The sequence below is a fragment of the Schistocerca serialis genome, chromosome 11 (genome assembly GCF_023864345.2).
Source record: "Schistocerca serialis cubense isolate TAMUIC-IGC-003099 chromosome 11, iqSchSeri2.2, whole genome shotgun sequence".
Classification (NCBI taxonomy): Eukaryota; Metazoa; Arthropoda; class Insecta; order Orthoptera; family Acrididae; genus Schistocerca; species Schistocerca serialis.
Genome location: NC_064648.1, coordinates 153,738,144 through 153,764,315, shown reverse-complemented (window position 1 = coordinate 153,764,315; position 26,172 = coordinate 153,738,144). Strand labels below are relative to the sequence as shown.

The window sequence follows — 26,172 nt, the reverse complement described above, 5'->3', positions numbered from 1 at the left end:
AATATTGAATTTAATTGATGAAAGGAGAAAATATAAAAATGCAGTAAATGAAGCAGGCAAAAAGGAATACAAACGTCTCAAAAATGAGATCGACAGGAAGTGTAAAATGGCTAAGCAGGGGTGGCTAGAGGACGAATGTAAGGATGTAGAGTCTTGTCTCACTAGGGGTAAGATAGATACTGCCTACAGGAAAATTAAAGAGACCTTTGGAGAGAAGAGAACCACTTCTATGAATATCAAGAGCTCAGATGGCAACCCAGTTCTAAGCAAAGAAGGGACGGCAGAAAGGTGGAAGGTGTATATAGAGGGTTTATACAAGGGCGATGTACTTGAGGACAATATTATGGAAATGGAAGATGATGTAGATGAAGACGAAATGGGAGATAAAATACTGCGTGAAGAGTTTGACAGAGCACTGAAAGACCTGAGTCGAAACAAGGCCCCGGGAGTAGACAACATTCCATTAGAGCTACTGATGGCCTCGGGAGAGCCAGTCCTGACAAAACTCTACCATCTGGTGAGCAAGATGTATGAGACAGGTGAAATACCCTCAGACTTCAAGAAGAATACAATAATTCCAATCCCAAAAAAAGCAGGTGCTGACAGATGTGAAAATTACCAAACTATCAGTTTAATAAGTCACAGCTGCAAAATACTAACGCGAATTCTTTACAGACGAATGGAAAAACTGGTAGAAGCGAACCTCGGGGAAGATCAGTTTGGATTCCGTAGAAATGTTGGAACATGTGAGGCAATACTTACCTTACGACATATCTTAGAAGAAAGATTAAGAAAAGGCAAACCCACATTTCTAGCATTTGTAGACTTAGAGAAAGCTTTTGACAATGTTAACTGGAATACTCTCTTTCAAATTCTGAAGGTGGCAGGGGTAAAATACAGGGAGCGAAAGGCTATTTACAATTTGTACAGAAACCAGATGGCAGTTATAAGAGTCGAGGGGCATGAAAGGGAAGCAGTGGTTGGGAAAGGAGTGAGACAGGGTTGTAACCTCTCCCCAATGTTATTCAATTTGTATATTGAGCAAGCAGTAAAGGGAACAAAAGAAAAATTCAGAGTAGGTATTAAAATTCATGGAGAAGAAGTAAAAACTTTGAGGTTTGCCGATGACATTGTAATTCTGTCAGAGACAGGAAAGGACTTGGAAGAGCAGTTGAACGGAATGGACAGTGTCTTGAAAGGAGGATATAAGATGAACATCAACAAAAGCAAAACGAGGATAATGGAATGTAGTCAAATTAAATCGGGTGATGCTGAGGGGATTAGATTAGGAAATGAGACACTTAAAGTAGTAAAGGAGTTTTGCTATTTAGGGAGTAAAATAACTGATGATGGTCAAAGCAGAGAGGATATAAAATGTAGACTGGCAATGGCAAGGAAATCATTTCTGAAGAAGAGAAATTTGTTAACATCGAGTATAGATTTAAGTGTCAGGAAGTCGTTTCTGAAAGTATAGGTATGGAGTGCAGCCATGTATGGAAGTGAAACATGGACGATAACCAGTTTGGACAAGAAGAGAATAGAAGCATTCGAAATGTGGTGCTATAGAAGAATGCTGAAGATAAGGTGGGTAGATCACGTAACTAATGAGGAGGTATTGAATAGGATTGGGGAGAAGAGAAGTTTGTGGCATAACTTGACTAGAAGAAGGGATCGGTTGGTAGGACATGTTTTGAGGCATCAAGGGATCACAAATTTAGCATTGGAGGGCAGCGTGGAGGGTAAAAATCGTAGAGGGAGACCAAGAGATGAATACACTAAGCAGATTCAGAAGGATGTAGGTTGCAGTAGGTACTGGGAGATGAAGAAGCTTGCACATGATAGAGTAGCATGGAGAGCTGCATCAAACCAGTCTCAGGACTGAAGACCACAACAACAACAACTAAATGGATTTCAAATGTATGTCATGATATGAATGAACCACAAATCCATAATGTGAAAAACTGTAATACCTTATACTGCTATGTATGTTTGTAGTTTGACAGTCTGTTTAGTCATGACTGGCAAATGACGCAGATCTAGTAATAAAGTGAAGTAATAGTACGTCACGTTATTCAACATTTTCTTGACACATTTCAGTCAGTTGAACAAACCTGTGACCCTTCATGCCACCATAATTTGCATACACTGGTCTTATTTGGAACGGGTCAGATGCACTTGAACAACCTGGTAGCATAGATCGCATCAGGTGATTTGTAAACGGTCTCCTTTATAGACTGATTCCATTTTGCCAGTATCCTGCCAATGAACCAAAGTCTCTCACCTGCCTTACCTATGACAAAACCTATGAGGTTGCTTAATTTCCTATCTATACAAATGGCTATGCCAAGGTGTTTATACTAGTCGATTGATTCAGATTGTGAACCATTGTCACTGTAGTCATAGTATACTTCTTTACCACAGATATTTTAACTGCACAGATTTATATTTATGAACATTTGAAACATGTTGCCAATCTTTCCATCACTTTGAAATCTTATCAAGATCTCAATGGATACCATATTTGTGGAGATCTTTTACAGAGGACTTCAGTATAGATAACTACATTATCTGCAGAAAGGTCTGAGATTATTATAAATATTGTTTAACAAAGGATATGTTTATATACAACTTAAGCTGCTGCATAAACTTAATTGGAACACATGTCAATAAAGTTTATACAGCAGTGGGTAGCATGCATAGACATTTATTTTCCTACACTGTAAAAATTTTGATACTAATATTGTATATGTAATACACTCATTGTCATAAAAAGAGCTGAACCCAGAAGGACAAGGCAGATTGCGATCATTGTTTACAGATAGGTAGATGGTACCACACATCATATAGAAAATCACTACACTTTCAACTTAGGAGAGCCAATAGGTATTGTACTACAGAGCCACAAAACATACATGCTAGTATGGCGTCAGGACCTATGGTTGCAAATACAAATATCAAGATGCGTGGCATGGAGTTGTATAGGTCTCAGGTGTCATCCTGAGATGCTCCATCCCAAGTCACTTGAACCTGAGAGTGTAGATCCTACAGAACAGTAAGTGGTGGTGAAGTTCTGATGTCATGCTCCATGGCATCCCACATATTCTTGACCAGAGAGAGACTGGGCAGTGCGGCTAGCCATTGCAGAGTAACACAAATGCAAGGCCTTAACATAACATCAGTTCACTGCATAATTTTGAACATAATCTCAGTTCAAATATGATAAATTTCCCCGAGATAGAAAAACTTCCGCATCATGAATCAGCACAGATTTAGAAAGCATCACTCGAGCGAAACTCAGCTTACCCATTTCTCACAATATTCTGTGAATGAAGAGCACAGGCAGATTCCATATTTCTAGATTTCTGATACCCCACTGCAGACTGTTAATAAAGGTACAAGCATATGAAATAGGTTCCCAGATATGTGTCTTGAAGAATTCTTAAGTAATAGAACCCAGAATGTTGTCAATGACAGTGAGTGTTTATCAGAGACAAGGCTATACTTAGGAGTGTCCCAGAGAAGTGTGATAGGATTGCTGTTATTTTATATACACATAAATGATCTGATGGGCAGCAATCTGCAGTTGTTTACTGATGGTGGTGTAGTGTACAGGAAGGCATCAAAGATGAGTGACTGTAAAATGATACAAGATGACTTGGATGAAATTTCTAGTTAGTATGCTGAACGACAGCCAGCTCTAATTGTAGAAAAATGCAAATCAATACAGACAAGAAGAAAAAACAGACCAATAATGTTTGTATAAAGCATTAGGAATGTCCTGCTTGACATAGCCACAACATATAAATATCTGGCCATAACACTGCAGAGCAATATGAAATGAAACGAGCATGTGAGGACTCTGTTAGGGAAGCGGAATGGTCGACTTCGGTTCATTGGGAGAATTCCAGGAAATTGTGATTCATCTGTATAGGAGATGGCTTACAGGACACTAGTGCGACCTATTCTTGAGTACTGTTTGAGTGTTTGGGACCAAAACCAGAGTGGATTGAAGGAAGGCATTGAGGCATTACGGAGGCAGGCTGTTAGATTTGTTACTGGTAGGTCTGAACAACATGTAGGTGTTAATGAGATGCTTTGGGAACTCAAATGGGAATCCCTGGAGGGAAGGCAACTCCCTTTTTGAGTAAAACTACTGAGAAAACTTAGACAACAGGCATCTGAAACTGAATGTGGAACAATTCTACTGCCACCAAGGTACATTTTGCGTACAAACCACAAAGATAAGATAAAAGAAATGAGGACCTGTACAGAGCATACAGACAGACATTGTTTTCACTCTATTTGTGAGTGGAGCAGGAAAGGAAGTGACTTGTAGTGGTACTAGGTACCCTCTGCCAAGCACCTAACAGTGGTTGGCACAGTACGTATGTATATGTAGAAGGCATGCTCGTGAGGTGGCAGCGGTATGGGGATAGGGCTGTCCTGCTCAAGTAGGGGATGGGCAATTATGAACAGCAGAACTACTTCTTGCAGATCCTCATCCGTGTATCGTATGGCTATCACGAATCCTGTCAGGAACATTAACAGTGAATGGACACCGTAGGATAATTCTTCCAACACCGAGCCGGTGAGATGTGTGACAGGAGACTACAAACTGCCCTCTCTGGTGCTCTTCACTTCACTTCTAGACACGGACCAAGTGGTTGCCGCCTCCAAGATAGAAGTGGGGCTCATCACTACAGATGCCCTACTGCCAGTCTGCAGGGCTCCATCTTCATCATTGCCATCACATCTATGTTTGCATCTACATCAATACTCCACAATCCACCATATATTGTGTGGTGGTACCTCACGGCACTACTAAACATTTCCTTTCCTGTTCCACTTGCAACTACAACGAGGAATAAATGAGTCCTACTTTCTCGCATCTTCTCTTCATGGTCCTTATGTTCTATGTATGTTGGAGACAACAAAATCGTTCTACAGTCGGCTTCCAATGTTGGTTCTCTAAACTTTTTCAGTGGAGTTCCTTGAAAAGAATGTTGCCTTCCCTCCAGGGGTTTCCATTTGAGTTCTCAAAGCATATCTATAGCACTTGCATGTTGTTCAAACCTACTGGTAGCAAATCTAGGAGCCGGCCTGTTAACTGCTTCAATGTGTTGCTTTGATCTGATCTTGTTAGGATCCCAAACACTCGAGTAGTACTCGAGGCGCTCAATACAGTTCCGCAATGTCGCCTGATAAACAAAGTAAGAGCCTACGGAATATCAGACCAGCTGTGTGGCTGGATTGAAGAGTTTTTAGCAAACAGAACACAGCATGTTGTTATCAATGGGGAGACGTCTACAGACGTTAAAGTAACCTCTGGCGTGCCACAGGGGAGTGTTATGGGAACATTGCTTTTCACAATGTATATAAATGACCTAGTAGATAGTGTCGGAAGTCCCATGCGGCTTTTCGCGAATGATGCTGTAGTATACAGAGAAGTTGCAGTATTAGAAAATTGTAGCGAAATGCAGGAAGATCTGCAGCGGATAGGCACTTGGTGCAGGGAGTGGCAACTGACCCTTAACATAGACAAATGTAATGTATTGCGAATACATAGAAAGAAGGATCCTTTATTGTATGATTATATGATAGTGGAACAAACACTGGTAGCAGTTACTTCTGTAAAATATCTGGGAGTATGCGTGCGGAACGATTTGAAGTGGAATGATCATATAAAATTAATTGTTGGTAAGGCGGGTGCCAGGTTGAGATTCATTGGGGAGTCCTTAGAAAATGTAGTCCATCAACAAAGGAGGTGGCTTACAAAACACTCGTTCGACCTATACTTGACTATTGCTCATCAGTGTGGGATCCGTACCAGATCGGGTTGACAGAGGAGATAGAGAAGATCCAAAGAAGAGCGGCGCGTTACATCACAGGGTTATTTGGTAACCGTGATAGCGTTACGGAGATGTTTAGCAAACTCGAGTGGCAGACTCTGTAAGAGAGGCACTCTGCATCGCGGTGTAGCTTGCTCGCCGGGTTTCAAGAGGGTGTGTTTCTGGGTGAGGTATTGAATATGTTGCTTCCCCCTACTTATACCTCCCGAGGAGATCACGAATGTAAAATTAGGGAGATTCGAGCGTGCACGGAGGCTTTCCGACAGTCGTTCTTCCCACGAACCATATGCGACTGGAACAGAAAAGGGAGGTAATGACCGTGGCACGTAAAGTGCCCTCCGTCACACACCGTTGGGTGGCTTGCGGAGTATAAATGTAGATGTAGAATAGTTCACACTAGCATCCTATATGCAGTCTCCTTTACACCTGAACCTCACTTTCCTAGAATTCTTATAATAAACTGAAGTCAGCCGTTCACCTTTCCCACCACAATTCTCACATGCTCATTCCATTTCATATCACTTTGAAACTTTACGCTCAATATTTAAATGACACACCTGTGTCAAGCAGGACAGTACTAATGCTGTATCCAAACATTACAGGTTTGTTTTTACTACTCAACTCATCCACATTAACCCACATTTTTCTACATTACAGGTAGCTGCCATTCATCACACTAACTAGAAATTATGTCTAAGTCATCTTGTGGTCTCCTACAGTCTCTCAAGTCTGTCACCTGACCATACACCACAGCATCATCAGCAAACAACCACAGACTGCTGCCCACCCTGTCTGCCAAATCATTTATACGTGTAGAGAATAACACTGGTCCTATCACACATCATCACAAAATTAAAACCATATGGTCAGTTGTAAAGGAAGTGGCTGGTCTGCAGAGACAGGTCGAGGATATAGAATCAAAGCGTAGTGGGAATGTCCATGTTACTGATAATTCGCATATATGTACGGTATTTAATAATCACTTTCTGAATACAGCAGGTGAACTAAATAGAAACGTAGTCCCAACAGGAAATCATATAGCGCTCGTAGAAAAAAGTGTTCCGAGACTGTTACCTGAAATTCTCCTCCATGATACTGACAAGAGGGAGATTGAGTTAATAATTAAATCACTAATGACCAAGAACTCTCATGGATATGACGGGGTATCTAGCAGAATACTGAAGTATTGTTCCATGTATGTTAGCCCAGTACTTAGCCATATCTGTAACTTTTCCTTTAGGAGTGGTCGGTTTCCTGACCGATTAAAGTACTCGGTAGTGAAGCCACTTTATAAAAAGGGAGACAGGGATAATGTTGACAATTATAGACCTATTTCTATGCCATCGGTGTTTGCTAAAGTTATCAAGATGGTTATATGTAACAAGGTTACTGGAGCATTTAAATTCACATAATTTGCTGTCAAATGTACAGTTTGGTTTTAGAAATGGCTTAATAACTGAAAATGCTATAGTCTCTTTTCTCTGTGAGGTTTTGGACGGATTAAATAAAAGGTTGCGAACGTTAGGTGTTTCCTTTGATTTAACGAGGGCTTTTGACTGTGTTGACCACAAAATATTACTGCAGAAGTTGGACCATTATGGAGTAAGGGGAGTAGCTTACAATTGGTTCGCCTCTTACTTTAAGAACAGCAAGCAGAAGGTAATTCTCCGCAATATTGAGAGTGGTAGTGATGTTAAGTCCCAATGGGGCACTGTTAAATGGGGTGTTCCCCAAGGGTCGCTGCTGGGGCCACTGCAGTTTCTTATTTATATAAATGATATGCTTTCTAGTATTACAGGTGATTCAAAAATATTTCTGTTTGCTGATGACACCAGCTTGGTAGTGAAGGATCTTGTGTGTAATATTGAAACATTATCAAATAATGTAGTTCATGAAATACGTTCATGGCTTGTGGAAAATAATTTGATGCTAAATCACAGTAAGACTCAATTTTTACAGTTTCTAACTCACAATTCAACAAGAACTGATAATTTAATCAGACAGAATGGGCATATTATAAGCGAGACGGAACAGTTCAAGTTCCTAGGCATTCGGATAGATAGTAAGCTGTTGTGGAAAGCCCATGTTCAGGATCTTGTTCAGAAAGTAAATGCCGCTTTATTTACCATTAGAACAGTATCTGAAATAAGTGACATTTCAACACGAAAAGTAGTCTACTTCTCATATTTTCATACGCTTATGTCATATGGTATTATTTTTTGGGGTAATTCTTCTGATTCAAAAAGGGTATTATTGGCTCAAAAACGGGCTGTTCGAGCTGTGTGTGGTGTAAGTTCGAAAACCTCTTGTCGACCCTTATTCAATAGTGTGGGAATTCTGAAATTGCCCTCACAGTATATATTTTCCTCAATGTCGTTTGTTGCTAGCAATATTAGCTTATTCCCAAGAGTTAGCAGCTTTCACTCAGTTAATACTAGGCAGAAATCAAATCTGCATGTGGAATGCACTTCCTTCACTCTTGTGCAGAAAGGAGTGCAGTATTCTGCTGCATCCATTTTCAATAAGCTACCACAAGAACTCAAAAATCTTAGCAGTAGCCCAAACACTTTTAAGTCTAAACTGAAGAGTTTCCTCATGGCTCACTCCTATTCTGTCGAGGAGCTCCTGGAAGAGCTAAAAAATTAAGCACATTCCAGTGTTGCATTCTTGATTTTCTTTATTTAAACTAACGACTTGTCACCTGAATATGTTTCTTATATTTCATTTTATCTGTTTCTACAATCTACAACTGAAAATGTTTCTTATATTTCATTTTATCTATTTTCTACAATCGTGTTATAATTTCATGTATTGACTCGTTCCATGACCATGGAGACTTCTCCTTAATGTGGTCCCACGGAACAATAAATAAATAAATCTCTAGGGCACTCGGGACGATACCCTCGTCCTTGATAAGCACTCGCTGTCAATGACATACCGGGTCACGAGGTAAGATGGGCACGACACTTTGGGGTGTGAGTGGCAGGCATCGAAATGGGTGGCGTGCAATGAGCTCTGTGTGTGCAGCCACTTGACAATAGCACTAGCACTTGAAGGATGTCACATAGAAGGCAGTACAGCCCACCAGATGGCCCCTATAGTTGCTGTCAGATCTGCTCACATGTAGTGAACAATGCTTTGGTGCTCCCTCCTCGTGATGCGTGTTCGCCATCCAGATCCTATATGATGTGCGCGTGTGCCTTTGAATTGAATTGAATTTTATTTGATCCTGTAAGATTACATTGTGCACGTATAATATAGGCCATGTCAAAGTAGTAACATTCATTATCACTTATTTTTCTACCCCTTTAGCTTACATTTTTACAGAATTGATAATGAATAACAATGTATATAAATTTAATGGCATAAGTATTCTGCAACACTGTAAAACTCTTTTTCAGTGAGATAGTCTTTAAGTTTCTTTGGAAAGTCATTTTCGAGTACACTATCTAGCAGATTTTTAGGCAGACTTCTTAGTAGTCTGATACCAGAGTATTGGGGTCCTTTTTCTAGCATTGCCAGTCGGTGGGGTATGCTCCGTACTTCATTCTCCCTTCTTGTATTGTGGGCATGTATGCTAGCATTTGTAACCCAGTCCTCACTACCTTTTGTGATGTACATTATTGTTTTGTATATATACAATGACAAAAAAGTTAGGATACCTAACTTCTTGAAACAGTTTCTGCACGCTTCAGAGGTCTTTCTTCTTAAAATGGTCCTAATTGCTTTTTTTTGTAATGTGAACACTCGTTTTGTCTCTTGTTTGTTTGAGTTTCCCCACACAGTCACTCCTGTACACAAGGTTCTTGTCTGAATACTGTGATAGCTGCATCATTAAGAGTATGACAGAGCTCAGTTTCTTACAGACATTATTAATATGTTTTTTCCATTTCAGTTCATTATTCACAAGAATACCTAAGAATCTAGCAGATTCTACTTCTTCCAGCCTTGTTCCATCAACCTCTAAATCCATGTCTACAGCCTTCTCCTTGTTTTTAAACACTGCATCCATAGTCTATTTTAGATTTATAACCAGTTCATTTTCCAAAAGCCACTGAGCTGTGACATTTGCAGATACGTATGCTCTTCTCTCAAGCTGTTCCATATTTTGGTCACTATTTAGTATTGTCATGTCATCAGCATACAATATTTTCTTTTCTTCCTCCTCAACACCTATGTCATTAACAAACACATTGAATAACAATGGCCCCATTACCGAACCCTGCGGCACTCCATATTTGATGGGTTTGGTTTCTGACTGGTATGAGTTTCCTAATGAGACATACTGCTTGTGGTTGCACAAGTATGATTTTATCCATTCACCTGGTTGCCCTCGAATGACATAGTTGCCTAATTTTTGTATCAGCATTTCATGGTCAATGGTGTCAAATGCTTTTGAAAGATCCAGAAACAATGCAGAGACAACCTTTTTTTCATGTAATGAGTGTAAAATGTATTCTGTTAGACTGGCAATTGCTGATTCTGTAGATTTACCCTTTCTGAAACCATGTTGTGGGGGTATGAGAATGTTATGTTTGTCCAAATAATTAACTAATCTGGTATACATAAGCATTCCTAGGATTTTCGAGAAACTGGACATAAGTAACACTGGTCTGTAGTTGTTGGGGTCGTTCTTATCCCCTTTCCTGTACACTGGCACCACCTTCGATATCTTCAGTTTTTCTGGAAAAATTCCATCTCTGAAAGAACAGTTTGCTATGTCCAGCAGTGGTATTATCTGCTCAGTTACCAGCTTTATTCCATGATTTGATATTTCATCATCACCAGCTGATTTCTTGGACTTCATTTTCTGTATATTTTTCCGTAGTTCATCTTCCGTGACTGGTCTTAAGAACATAGTACTGCATGATCTTTTTGGTATCTTAATACTCTTCTGTTTTTGACTATTTCTTTCCAATTTTAAGTTTTCTACTACACTGATATAGTTACTATTCAGTATGTTTGCCATTTCCATACCATCTGTGACCACTGTGTTGTCTATTTTAATTGGCCTAATACCTTCTTCTTTGTTTGACCCATCTTTTTCCTTTCTTTCAGCAATAATTGCATTCCAAGCTGCCTTTGCCTTGTTTTTTTGAGTTCGTTATGGTGGTGTCAATTTCTCTTGCTTCTCTTATTAGTTTTCTATACTTATTTTTTAACATTTTATAGTTTTCAGCTTCGCCCATCTGTTTCAGTTCCTGCAGCTTTCGTCAATGTTCTAGTATTTCAGTGGTAATCCACTGTGTTTAATCCTGCAGCCTTTCTTGTCTCTTTACTTTGGGAAATGCTACATTAAAATGGTATTTAATTGAAGAAATAAATGCATCATATTTTTCATTTACACTCTGGGCCTGTAGGGTTTCATTCCAGGTTTCCTTGATGATGATCCTAATTTATTTGGTTGTTCGTTTTGGTTCTGATACTGTGTCATTACTTCTGCAAAAGCTGATTAGTTGTCCATGATGATCAGATATTTCTGTCTGAACTACATGTGAGTCATAGTTACACATACTAGTAATTATGTTGTCAATAACTGTCTCACTTTGTGAAGTCACTCTTGTTGGAGCAGTTATTGCTACTTTCATGTTATGGTGTATTAACAATTCTTCAAAATCCTGTCTTATTTTTGTCTTTTCCCATGTCAATGTTGAAGTCTCCACATATAATAAGGTTTCTCTTCATATTCATTCTCAATAAGCTAGTAATTTTTTTCAGAAAGATACTGATATTGTCACATGGTGATCTGTACACACAAAACACTCTAAAATCCTCTGTCACTATACCAGTAATTTCAAAGTCTTTTTCTCTAGCTATGGGCAATGTAGCAGCTTCACTGTTTACATTCTTTAGGAGAGTACCTGTTTTAATATACATACAAATGCCACCACTCTTATATTTAGATCTGCAGAAGTAACTAGCTAGTTTGTAGTCTTTTATTGCAACATTACCTATTTTACTTTCAGTTAGTCCAAGTTCACTGATGCATAATATGTCTGGTCTTACTTCACTCAGGAGTACTTCTGCTTCTAATTTTTTGTTACCAAAGTATTGAATATTTTGATGAAGTACTTTTATGTAATTTTTCTTTTGTTGGTTTACATGCTGTGACGTGTATTCTGAGGCAAATTCTTTAGCATCGTCTTTGTTTGTATGGTGCTTATATTTTTCTTTTCCAGCTAGAGTGTATGATTTTTCACCCCATGCAGGCCATATTACTAGTTTCCCTTGCTTCTAATGATTTTGCAGACATCTGCAAACATTCTGCTGAATGTTACAGACCCCAGTCTATTTAAATGCAAGCCATCCTTCGCTAGCAAGTTTTCACTTAGGAATTTGTTTGTGTCTATAAAAACTGCCCCAAGATGATCACATTGTTCTTTAAGAGCAAGTCTATTTTGGCAAAGTATTTTTCACTCACTGACCTACTGTTTATGATTCCGCCAAGTACCAGCCGAAATCCTGCATACATATTTCTTGCAGAACGAATCATGTTTCTTGTTTCGTTTGCCATTTCTTCCTCACTGCTTCTCCTTAACGAATTCGTTCCAACATGTATAAACATCCCTTTATAATTATGTCTGGTTTCAGAACCTGATTCTGTAGTGGTTTGTCTTGCATTTACCATATTTTTAAAATGTTTACCAAGTTGTTGCATTCTAATTCCAGGTAGTACGTCGATCTTGCAATTGGGGACAGCGACATTCTTCAGCAGCGAATCGCCAATTATTAAAAAGTCATTTTCCTTTTGTTGCATATCTGTCGCCTTGTTTTTCCTTTTGCTGTATGTCACTACCTTCCATTTATATTTAAAATCCGGTTTTTGGCTTACTGAGTTTACCAAGGCATCAACGGGAACACTTGAAATGTTGTTGTTGTTTTTAAAGTCCTATAGTTCACTCGTGTTTTCGCGATCTTCTTGCTTTTCTGTTTGATGTTTTTTACACACACAGGACTTCTTTTCTTGTATTACTGTATCATTTTCTTTCTTGATGGTCGAAAGTTCGGTCCTTAATGCCTCAATGTCACTTTGTAGTAGCTTTATAATTTCGTTTTTTGTATCAACTGCACTTACAAGATCGGCCGTTTCGTCACGTAAACAACCGTTACATGGCCACGGAAAATCATCGCTGACGAATTTTAGATTTACTTTCGCACACTATTCATGTAACCAGTAGTTGCATTTGATACACAGAATACCCTTCATCACACGCTTTTTACATTCTCCATTCTCTACATGAAGAACTGTTCACTTTTTGCCTTTTTAACGAGAGAGAAGCGTTACTAGACTTTCCTATCGGTGCCTTCAACAACTTGTCACTGACATTAGGCAGTGGTAGTAATGTACAATGCTTTGATGTGTGCTGAACAATATAAGGACAACCAGCCTCCTGCAGCCCGTCTTGAACTTGTCCCGCTGGGCAACCTAGTGTCAAAAGTGTCGCCTGATCACAGTGCGTGTTCAGGTGACACTCTCAGTGATGCTACCCAATGTCATACTGGCTGGCACAGCTGTTTGGGGACCTCTTACATTGACCGATGCTTATGCCATCACGGCCCCATCTGCGCTCCCTGAGTGCGTGGCCGACGGAGCAAAAGTAATCGTTGGCATAGCTGATGTGTGCAACATACCCACCCAGTTTGCAGTTGATCACTTGGATCCCTCTGGGTGCAGCTCCTTTTATAACAATGAGTGTATGAACAATGAAGTTCTGAACACATTTCCCTGGGGCATTCCTGAAGTTATTTCTTCTTCTACCAATGACTGTCCACTAGAGACAACATGCTGCATCCTCCCTGCCACGAAGTCCTCAATCCAGTCTCAAATGTTGCTCGATATACCGTACAGTGTGTCCCACAGATGGGTTTCAACTGTTAGAAGTTTAATAATGCTAGCAAAAATAATGAGTTTTTAAGTCACATACATGGTCACGACATTACTGATGATGTTTCACTGTTGAAGACGTTGAAAATGCCCTCCGTCAGTACTAATAGAGCACTTGCAATGCTATGGCACAGATACACACACATATGTTATGGTTGCCATGCAAATGGATTCACGGGCAGTCAAGTCGTGCTGCATGCATGGCTTTGTTGTGTAGATGCTATCCCTCAGTGTTCCTCACAGGAAGAAATCTAATGGGAGAGTATTAGTAGACAGTATGCTGCTTAGTAGTCCTGTCATTGTACTAAAATGTACGTCAACTTTGAGTAAGCTGTTGCTGCTGTCTGTGGTTGATGGATGAAATATTTTTTCAGAAGCGTTTTAAAGTTGTTCGGTAATTTGATGTTGCCCATATATTATAATAGTTTTTATTATTTTGACAGTCACAGAAATTTATGTATGACAGTTAGTTGTTTACTCAAACTTGAATTTCTACAGCTGTCAAAATAATAAAAAACATAAAATAAGTGCAACTTTACACTATCAAACAACTTTAAAACATTACTGAAAAAATATTAAATCCAACAACTACGGCCAGTAGTAATAGTTTACTCGGAGTTGACGTATGTCCATCTACAGTGTCAGGACATGTACTAATGAAAGTGGTTGTTGTTGTGGTCTTCAGTTTTGAGACTCGTTTGATGCAGCTCCCCATGCTACTCTATCCTGTGCAAGCTTCTTCATCTCCCAGTACTTACTGCAACCTACATCCTTTTGAATCTGCTTAGTGTATTCATCTCTTGGTCTCCCTCTACGATTTTTACCCTCCACGCTGCCCTCCAATGCTTGATGCCTCAGAACATGCCCTACCAATCGGTCTCTTCTTCTTGTCAACTTATGCCACAAACTCCTCTTCTCCCGTATTGTGTTCAATACCTCCTCATTAGTTACGTGATCTACCCATCTAATCTTCAGCATTCTTCTGTAGCACCACATTTTGAAAGCTTCTATTCTCTTCCTGTACAAACTATTTATCGTCCATGTTTCACTTCCATACATGGCTACACTCCATACACATACTTTCAGAAACGACTTCCTGACACTTAAATCTACACTCTATGTTAACAAATTTCTCTTCTTGAGAAACGCTTTCCTTGCCATTGCCAGTCTACATTTTATATCCTCTCTACTTTGGCCATCATCAGTTATTTTGCTCCCCAAACAGCAAAACTCATTTACTACTTTAAGCGTCTCATTTCCTAATCTAATTTACTCAGCATCACCTGATTTAATTTGACTATATTCCATTATCCTCGTTTTGCTTTTGTTGATGTTCATCTTATATCCTCCTTTCAAGACACTGTCCATTCCGTTCAACTGCTCTTCCAAGTCCTTTGCTGTCTCTGACAGAATTACAATGTCATCGGCGAACCTCAAAGTTTTTATTTCTTCTCCATGGATTTTAATACCTACTCCAAATTTTTCTTTTGTTTCCTTTACTGCTTGCTCAATATACAGATTGAATAACACAGGGAGAGGCTTTAACCCTGTCTCACTCCATTCCCAGTCACTGCTTCCCTTTCATGCCCCTCGACTCTTATAACTGCCATCTGGTTTCTATACAAATTGTAAATAGCCTTTCACTCTCTGTATTTTACCCTGCCACCTTCAGAATTTGAAAGAGAGTATTCCAATCAACATTGTCAAAAGCTTTCTCTAAGTCTACAAATGCTATAAACGTAGGTTTGCCTTTCCTTAATCTTTCATCTAAGACAAGGCATAAGGTCAGTATTGCCTCACGTGTTCCAACATTTCTATGGAATCCAAACTGATCTTCCCCAAGGTCGGCTTCTACTAGTTTTTCCATTCGTCTGTAAAGAATTCGCGTTAGTATTTTGCAGCTGTGACTTATTAAACAGATAGTTCGGTAATTTTCACATCTGTCAACACCTGCTTTCTTTGGGATTGGAATTATTATATTCTTCTTGAAGTCTGAGGGTATTTCGCCTGTTTCATACATCTTGCTCACCAGATGGTAGAGTTTTGTCAGGACTGGCTCTCCCAAGGCCGTCAGTAGTTCTAATGGAATGTTGTCTACTCCCGGGACCTTGTTTCGACTCAGGTCTTTCAGCACTCTGTTAAACTCCTCACGCAGTATAATATCTCCCATTTCATCTTCATCTACATTCTCTTCCATTTCCATAATATTGTCCTCAAGTACATCACCCTTGTATAGACCCTCTATATACTCCTTTCACCTTTCTGCTTTCCCTTCTTTACTTAGAACTGGGTTTCCATCTGAGCTCTTGATACTCATACAAGTGGTTCTCTTTTCTCCAAAGGTCTCTAATTTTCCTGTAGGCAGTATCTATCTTATCCCTAGTGAGATAAGCCTCTACATGCTTACATTTGTCCTCTAGCCATCCCTGCTTAGCAGTTTTGCACTTCCTGTCGATCTCAATTTTGAGACGTTTGTATTCCTTTTTGCCTGCTTCATTTACAGCATTTTTATATTTTCTCCTTTCATCAATTAAATTCAATATTTCTTCTGTTACCCAAGGATTTCTACCAGCTCTCATCTTTTACCTACTTCATCGTCTGTTGCCTTCACTACTTCATCCCTCAGAGCTACCCATTCTTCTTCTACTGTATTTCTTTCCCCCATTCCTGTCAATTGTTCCCTTATGCTCTCCCTAAAACTCTGTACAACCTCTGGTTTTGTCAGTTTATCCAGGTCCCATCTCCTTAAATTCCCACCTTTTTGCAGTTTCTTCAGTTTTAATCTACAGTTCATAACCAATAGATTGCGGTCAGAGTCCACATCCGCCCATGGAAATGTCTTACAATTTAAAACCTGGTTCCTAAATCTCTGTCTTACCATTATATAATCTATCTGATACCTTTTAGTATCTCCAGGCTTCTTCCATGTATACAATCTTCGGCACTTATGCAGTTTAGCAGGTACGGAAAAAATTTATCAATTTTTTTCAAAATTTGATCGATTATAGTCAAATTTGATACGCTGATTACGAATACGATATTTATTTTCGCCCCAGTCAATTATTTACATCAAAAAAATTGTTTTAAATTTTTTTTTTAATTTTTTTATTTTTCAATATTTTGTCGATATAGTGAATTCTGATGCGCTGATTTCGAATATAACATCCATTTTCATTTTGCCTTGACCGTCGGCGATATCTTCTGCCCGATACGCGCGGCGCTGCCGATGACGCAACATTGCGTAATACACTAACTAATCAGTATTTTCAAATCATAGGCGGCCGCTGCCGTGGCCGCATTCCAAAAAAAAAAACTCCCAACCTAACCTCAAGTGGGCTACGCTACAGATCACTTTATTTATGAAAATACAAAGTACAATCACCAACAAACTTTACATATTCACCCACAAAGCTCTCCAAGCCAGATACATTTGGAATGAAAAATTTTTTCCGTACCTGCTAAACTGCATAAGTGCCCAATCTTCTTTCATGATTCTTGAACCAAGTGTTAGCTATGATTAATTTATGCTCTGTGCAAAATTCTACCAGGCGACTTCCTCTTTCATTTCTAACCCCCAATCCATATTCACCTACTATGTTTCATTCTCTCCCTTTTCCTTCTCTCGAATTCCAGTCACCCATGACTATTAAAGTTTCGTCTCCCTTCACTACCTGAATAATTTCTTTTATCTCATCATACATTTCGTCAATTTCTTCATCATCTGCAGAGCTAGTTGGCATATAAACTTGTTCTACTGTAGTAGGCGCGGGCTTCGTGTCTATCTTGGCCACAATAATACGTTCACTATGCTGTTCGTAGTAGCTTAACCGCACTCCTATTTTTTTATTCATTATTAAACTTACTACTGGATTACCCCTATTTGATGTTGTATTTATAACCCTGTATTCACCTGACCAAAAGCCTTGTTCCTCCTGCCACCGAACTTCACTAATTCCCACTATATCGAACTTTAACCTATCCATTTCCCTTTTTAAATTTTCTAACCTACCTGCCCGATTAAGGGATCTGACATTCCACGCTACGATCCGTAGAATGCCAGTTTTCTTTCTCCTGATAAAGACGTCCTCCTGAGTAGTTCCCGCCTGGAGATCCGAATGGGGGACTATTTTACCTCCGGAATATTTTACTCAAAAGGACGCCATCATCATTTAAACATACAGTAAAGCTGCATGCCCTCGGGAAAAATTACGGCTGTAGTTCCCCCTTGCTTTCAGCCGTTCGCAGTACCAGCACAGCAAGGCTGTTTTGTTTAGTGTTACAAGGCCAGATCAGTCAATCATCCAGACTGTTGCCCCTGCAACTACTGAAAAGGCTGCTGCCCCTCTTCAGGAACCACACGTTTGTCTGGCCTCTCAACAGATACCCCTCCGTTGTGGTTGCACTTACGGTATGGCCATCTGTATCGCTGACACACACAAGCCTTCCGCCGTCCGTAGTTCATGGGGGGGTAATGAAGGTAATAAAGCCAAAATAAGCTTATACAAAAATGAAATTCAAGCAGCATTCTGTTTACTAATTCTCTGCATAATGTCCCACTGTGACATAATATATGCCGCAGGTCCCACAATAAACAAGGTCTAATGGTTTTACATTGGTTGATCTGGGCGGAATCTCAACAATTCCTGACAAATGTTTCACCCAGGAATTGCTGCACGTCACAATGTTAATGTGACGGTGCACTGTATTGTTGGGAGGAGGGGGACGAAATCTTCACTTAAGAACAATTGATGAACAGCTTACACAATTCATTTCTGCAACATGGTGAGGTACTTTACAAGTGTCACTGTTCCTTCAAAAATGAATGGCCCTACAAATCCTCTTGACAGATATGTCACCCACATTGATAATCCAGGAAGATTAACAATTAATTCTTCTATAATGTGAGGTTTATCACTTGTCTGGTACACACATTTGTGGTGATTGTTGATTCCATTCAATATACATGTTATCAGACCAAACATGGCTTCAGTCAGCTGTTTGTTATTCAAGTTCATTCACGGAATTCAAGGCACCTATCCAGATGATCTTCGTTCACTGCATGAAGCAACCTGGGATTGTAGGGTTTCCACTTTCCTTGCTTTAACCCATTTGCTTATAGAGCCACAGACGTCAAGTCTGTTATTACATTGCCAACTGCGAGATGGGCTTAGCATCTACGGTGTTTCTTGGTGTTTTTTCTTCTCTGTTAATAAATAACATGACATGTTATATTCCACTGGAAACCTGAGAAATGATTCTATTTACTGTTGTGTAACACACTCAATTTCCTTCAATGTTTTGCGAGTTACAAGCAATCATTTTCAGGTTTTGTTAGGTTAATCCACCCTCCCCCCCCCCCCCCCCCCCCCCCAATTTCATTAACACCCTCCAGAAATGGTGTAGTGTACAAAGCAAGGAAGAAGAACAATGATACACGATACACAGTGTGATCATGAGGGATGTCTTGTGGTGTTGCATATGTTCTAACATTTCCGACTTAAAGTGCGAGTGTGAATCTGGGTTATTTCGGTTTATTCCCCAAAACCTTCCACTTCTTTACGAGGTGACTTACTTGGAATTTGCAGCCACCCTTCTTTACTGGATAGCCAGCTGCTGGAAACCCTCTCAACTCCTCCTCCGTCGAATAATGCTAGGTACAGGAATTTTTAGACTCTTCCTACTTATGAAATAAGTAGACGCACAAACTTTGCTTTTCATCAATTAACAATGTATTTGATTTTCACAGACAATAAAACCTCACTTTCAACATAAATATATAACTTCCGGTGAGTCTCTCATACAGCTGAATGTCAGAAACAAATTGCATTACAGTTAAAAAGAAAGTTAGCTTTGATACCATAACTTTTCTTAACATAAATCAGAAAATAAGTCTCAGTAGGTAGGATTCTGCCATCCCATGCTCATATCCAGAATATTGTGTGTTTGAGATGGTAGAAGGCTGAGTGGTTCTAGAATTAACACAGAAATTCTCGAATCACTACAATGCCTGTATTTCTTCGGGTATACCACATGAACAAAAATTTCTAAAACAGTATATCTTCACTCCTCAATACTTCAATAAATAGTAACGATAGATTTTATAAAGAATTTCTATCAAAAAAACTATACAATTTGAGAAAAATGTATAAGACAAAACTGCTGATTTTCGTACATTTGAATGGTAAATATTAGGTACTGTGGGGAAAAATATTAGTATGTCAGTGGGTTGAAATGCAGAAACACTTGATTTGCTTACACCTGATTCACACACAGCTTGCCGTATAGCCTTCTTTGGAGATCTTGTGAAAGCTTGTACCACTGCATCCACTCCTACTTCATCCACTACCAATTTTTTCCTTCCACATCATCCCTTCTTCAAGATTATGCGTAATTTTGTTATTGTTACATGTGATGTGCCATCATTTCTGCATTGCTTTCATGTTTTCACATTTCCAATAACATTTTCAAATCCACTTTCTCCACTGCATGGACACATTTCTAGCCACCTTGTTATCTACATCTACATTGATACTCTGCATAGCGGAGGGTACCCTGTGCCACTACTCATCATTTCCTTCCCTGTTCCACTCAGAAATAGAATAAGGGAAAAATGACTGCCTATATGTCTCCGTATGAGCTCTAATTTCTTGTATTTTATCTTTGGGATCTTTATGTGCAATATATAATGGAGGCAACAGAATCATTCTGCAGTCAGCTTCAAATACCAACTCTCTAAATTTTCTCAGTAGTGTTTCTTGAAATGAATGTTGTCTTCCCTTCAGGGATTCCCAGTGGAGTTCCCAAAGCATCTCCGTAACAGTTGCATGTTGTTCAAACCTACCAGTAATAAATCTAGCAGCGCACCTCTTAATTGCTTTGATGTCTTCCTTCAGTCTAACATGGTAGGAATCTCAAACACTCAAGCAATACTCAAGAATAGATTGCATTAGTATCTTCCTCTGGTGCCCAAAATTAAAGCAACAAACCGCTGTTTCCCCATCCTGTGTCTAATTCGTGACGTAATTGTACAAACTGCCAATCAGATGTCCGTACACTCATGTACTGCACTGAAGACATTCTGGCCAATGCACAACCACGCCAATGTTTGTCAGGGCACCTACGAAACGAGATAGTGTTTGCCAGGTAGCCCCACGTCCACAAGCACTACGTACACAGTCACAGACAGTGCAGTACGGCACAGAGATGATGCCTACGAGGATCTCTGAGGTGGAGGGCCACAGAAAGAAAGGAAGCAAAACAGTCGCAAACTGATGTGGCCCGATAGCTTAATGTGAATCGTTCTATTGTTTCTCAGATGTGCATATACTTTATAGAGATTGAAACTGTATCCTGAAGACCAGGGCAGGCTAATCACATGTGACTCCAGACTTGTTGGGTTTGTTGATTTATCATAACAGTTAGGAAGGTCTAGGGAATGGTAGCAGAGGCGGTGGAAGACTTACTCGGCTCATCGTATCAAAATGTTCTTTAGTTTTAGAACAGTCATAGTAAATATATACATAATTTTACAATATTTAATGTCAAATAAAAAATTGTATAATATATTGCACAAGATCAGCCCATCTCTCTCACTGCCCTTCTTCCAACACATCATATTTATTGACTCGAAATAATGATATGTTATCACAAGAAAATTTCAACAAGTCAGTGTCTTAAAGTAAGGATACAGGACACACCACTACATCTGCGGACACAGGCCACAGCACAAGGATCCTACGAGGAGAGATCCTGAAGGACTTCACACCCATTTATCGTACAGGACTCCAAGTGGGGGAGGCCGGCCACACAACTGCCGACAGTCTGCGCCTCGACGTGGCAGTCCGACAGCCGCAGCACGCGCAACCTCTCCAGATAGCGTAGATCTGCGAACGCGTCCTCCAAGAGGCGTCGGCAGTCCGAGACTTCCAGCTCCTCCAGTGTCGCGCTGCAGCCCCACACGAAAGTCAGGCTGTGGAGCCGCTGGCACCGGACGTACAAGGCGCGCACCGGACCCAGACTGCAAAGTCTCTCGAGGTGTTCGTCCCGGGTGTACTTGCTGAACACATTCACTTCCTCCAACGCCGGGCACACGGCAGCGTCCGCTCCGGACGTCGGGGCGGGGACCTCCGAGGCACTACCGCGGCGGCGACCCTTCCCGGAGAGGAGGTCGCGGTGTGCCGCTCTGACCCTCACGCGGTATGCCTCCATGACCCTCTGCACGCAACCGTCCTCACGATCAGCTTCGTAAACCGGCCCGGCAGATTCACACGTACGGTCAGACGGGTTACAAAAGTACGACTGTTCTACGATGAATATCCTCCTCAACGTGAGGTGGTCGACCCACGACAAGTAGAAAAAAATATTTTTCTGCATCGAGTGGTCTATCACAAGGCACTCGGTATCGAAACACCGGAAGTACGGCTCCCACGTTGCTGCGGCGTTGCCGTAGTGGTAGAAGACGGTGGCCTCCGGCCAGGCGACGTGGATCCCGAACGTGTCGGAGTAGAGGAGGTAGAGCGTTTCCAGCTGCGGCACTGCACCCGCCATAGCTAGCACTTCCCTCGCGATCCCGTCGTACACCCAGCACCGCCAGCGCCTCCACAGCGACTTCTCCTCGCGTAGAATAGCACGCCACCTGCTGCACGTGTGCGAACACCACGTCAAGTCGAACGGCCACAAGTAGGAGAATATTTCGATGAGAACCTCGTCTGGAAGGTTATCTATTCCACAGAGAGCTGTTCCCGGTGCTACTGTCTCTCTGTAAACAATGAACAAATTGAAATAGCAAGTTATGTAATGCTGCAGAAACATCTGCAAATATACAAGGTGGTTATCATTAGACTTTCACTACTAGACAAGGCCTGCACGATAAACGAGTTACTGTAGGACAGTGAAACTTTTTGGAAATATTTGTAAGGATATGCAGAAGAGAATTAATTAATAAACCTTGGAAAGAAAGATATTTTAATTTGCAGACAAGTGGGTACCATTTGTAAACTGTGTACCAAGTTCACATTCCCGGTTACAAACATTGCTCAAAGTGACAACCCTTGCATCCGCAACATCCCAGAGCCACTAAGAGATGCCATTTCATTTCACAACTGTTCACGGCACACTTCGAACAGTGGGCTATGAAATGTTTAGCTGTCGTTAAACGGCTCGTGCAATGCTTGAAGATTGCACATTGCATCCAGTATTCTCAGACAGGGCAACAGTAACTTCAACAATTTGTGGTACAACTGGTCATTGGCCTCCCCCAGCAACAATTCTGAAATTGGCAGTTAATTCGAACTCCCGACTCACATTCTTGTGGAAAGAGGACCTCCCTGAATTTTTATAATCCGTCAATACACACGCAGAGCAGAAGCACTTTTGCTGTTGTTTTGATAAAACAACTTTACAAGTAAAGTCCTGCTCACCTCGTCCAGACCCACATTGACTGCCTGAAACTGTAACACAAGTTGATGTTTGTGCTTCAATGTACATCATTGCACTAGTACTGATGTCTTAACAGCTGATCGTGACACTAACACTGCTAGAAAAGCACATGCTGCTGTACGCAGTCTGAACATCATTCCTGTACAGTTGGGTACACTTACAGTAAATAGTTTTCCATTTACACTGGGTCAAGTAACAAATGTTCAATCATAACCACTCTGTACTTTATAACACTGTAATTCTGTCAGAGATGACGCAAGACATGGAATATCAATTGAACAGAATGAATAGAGCCTTGGAAAAATGTTATAAAATGAGCATCAGTAAACGTAAGACGAAGTTAACGGGTAGTCAAATTAAAATTAGGTGACGCAAAAACTAGTAGACAGATTTCACCATCTGGGTAAAAAATAACGAATGATTGTAAAATTGAAAAGAATAAAAAATCACAATAGGGAAAAAAGTGAATTGCAAACACTTGATTAAGGATGGGTTCAAAGCAGACAATATGAGGAACATATGCCTGGCTTTTGCTAATGAGCTAACGTTGCTGGCAAACAACATGCAAGAGACTTCTGTGCAATATAGCTCCAAGAACTGTATTTTATATGACATGCGAGAGCCTTTTATGCAACCTTGGCACTGAGGCAAATGCATTTGTTCAGATGTAGACTCTTTACAGCAATACACCATCATTCTCACCTCATCCTTCACAGGACGTAATCACCCCACCAGTCTAGTTCAAAACCAGATTTCCCAGACCACCACATCCAATTCCAGTACCACTGATCCCTCCAAAAAATAATTTAGGAGTACACCTCTTTTCAATCAGTATTATCCTAGTCTCGAATGTAGTAATCAGCTACTTTGACAAGGCCACGACTCCCTAAAATGAGGTACATTCTGTCTGAGATTTTGCCCACCACACTTAGAATAGCTTTTCATCATCCTCCCAATTTCTGCAATAGCCTTGTCAGACCGTGTGCACCTTAGTCACCCATCTCCCTACTCTGTGACTGTCCCCACTGCAAGACTCACCCTATGCACTCTCCTACCACCACCTTTTCCAGCTCTGTAACTGGCAAAACATATAATATCAAACGGAGAGGTACCTGTGAAATGACATGTCGTATACCAGCAGTTACGTAAGCACTGTTTGGCCTTTTACATCGGCACGACTACCACCGAGTTAGCAGTTGCAACGAATGGGCGCAGGCAGAGGGTGTATATCAGCAGTCATTACAACATCACAGTCATGACCTCAGAGCCTGTTTCACCACACACATTTTCTAGACTCTTCCCCCAGACACCAGTTTCTCAGAACTCCACATGTGGGAACTGGTGCTAAAACATGTCTTCAGTTCTTGCCACCCAACTGGCATTAATTTATATTGATTTCTTCAGTTTCAGCATTTCTTCACGGCAACTATTCTTTTCTTTACCCATTTTTACTTTTCTACATCTTTCACTTTCTGACCTGTCTACTTACTGCCGTGCCCGCCCCACCTCTATCACATACAATGCAGTTAGCTTCCTGTTCTTATTAACTTATGCATGATGTTTTAGCACTAATCTCTGTCTTGCATATTACCCTATTTTCCACCTTTAAGCTTTCAGGTTTTCAAATCTTGCCCAGAGCAGTCCCCAACAATGAGTCTTTCCTTCCCATCATTGAGATCATCCGACATGGGGACTGCCTGGTTACCAGATTTTTGTAATTTTTTGTGTTTATGGTATGTGAAGTTTAGAATTCAAATATACCTCTCCCAAAGCAATTCTGTGCAACTCTCAAAAATACATGAGTATATTAACTTTGAAGTTTTCAACTTTTTTTAATATGCTAAACTAAGGTCTAATTAGGTATCTTGAACAGAATGACCCCCTCAATACCAACCAGTGTGGTTTTTGAAAACTATAGTCACCTGAAACCTAACTCACACTTTTCCACATGACATACTGAAAGCTTTGGATCAATGCAACCAGGAATATGCAGTGTTTCTTGATTTCTGAAAAGCATTTGACTCAGTATTGCACATACACTTATTGTCAAAATATGATTGTACGGGGCATCAAGTGAAATTTGTGACTTGATTGATGACTTTTTGGTAGGGAGGACACAGCATGTTATCTCGGATGGAGAGTCATCGTCAGATGTAGAAGTCACTTTGGGTGTGCCCCAGGGAAGTGTGTTGGGACCCTTGCTGTTCATGTTGTACATTAATAGACTTGCAGACAATGTTAATAGTAACCTCAGAGTGTTTGCAGATGATGCCATAATGTGAAATGAAGTATTGTCTGAAGGAAGCTGCATAAATATTCAATCGGATCATGATAAGTTTTCAAAGTGCTGTAAATATCGGAAACTTGCTTTAAATGTTCAAAAATGTTAAATTGTGCACATCACAAAACATAAAAACGTAGTATCCTATGACTATAATGTCAATGAGTCACTGCTGGAATCAACCAACTCATACAAATACATGTGTGTGTAACTCTGTAGGCATATGAAATGGAATGATCACATAGGTTCAGTCATAGTTGGTTGGTTGGTTGATTTAAAAGAAGGAGGGGAGTGGGAGACCAAACGGCTAGGTCATCAGTCCCTCGTTCCGATTAAAATAATTCCACAAGGGTGGGAGTAAAATAACCGAGACATACAAAACATAGCTGGAAGAAAGGAGAAAGCTAAAAGAGTGACAGAAGAGCAACAAACACTAAAATAGACAAAATCAGACAAGAAAACCACACAGAGACACAAGAAACATGTAGAAGAGATCAAAACAAGAGAGCAGATTATTGTGGCTGGCTGACCATGAGAATAAGAAGGAGAAGCCAGCCACTCTGCAACTCATTAAAACCTACACCCTAAAAGCACTAGGGTGGAGGTCACAGAGCGACAAAGTACATGCGCTAAAACTTAGATCAAATGATAAAACCCACCCTCACGAATAAAATGTAAAACTAAAGCTGCTGTTGAGTCACTGTCATCAGACACCGAAG

General features: G+C 40.3%; 1 protein-coding gene across 5 annotated transcripts in view; it reads right to left on the bottom strand.

Annotated features, from left to right (window-relative positions):
- The window catches only part of LOC126427016 (zinc finger protein 93-like), a 325,645-nt gene that overhangs the window by 76,073 nt on the left and 223,400 nt on the right, over positions 1 to 26,172 (bottom strand). The window lies entirely within an intron of this gene.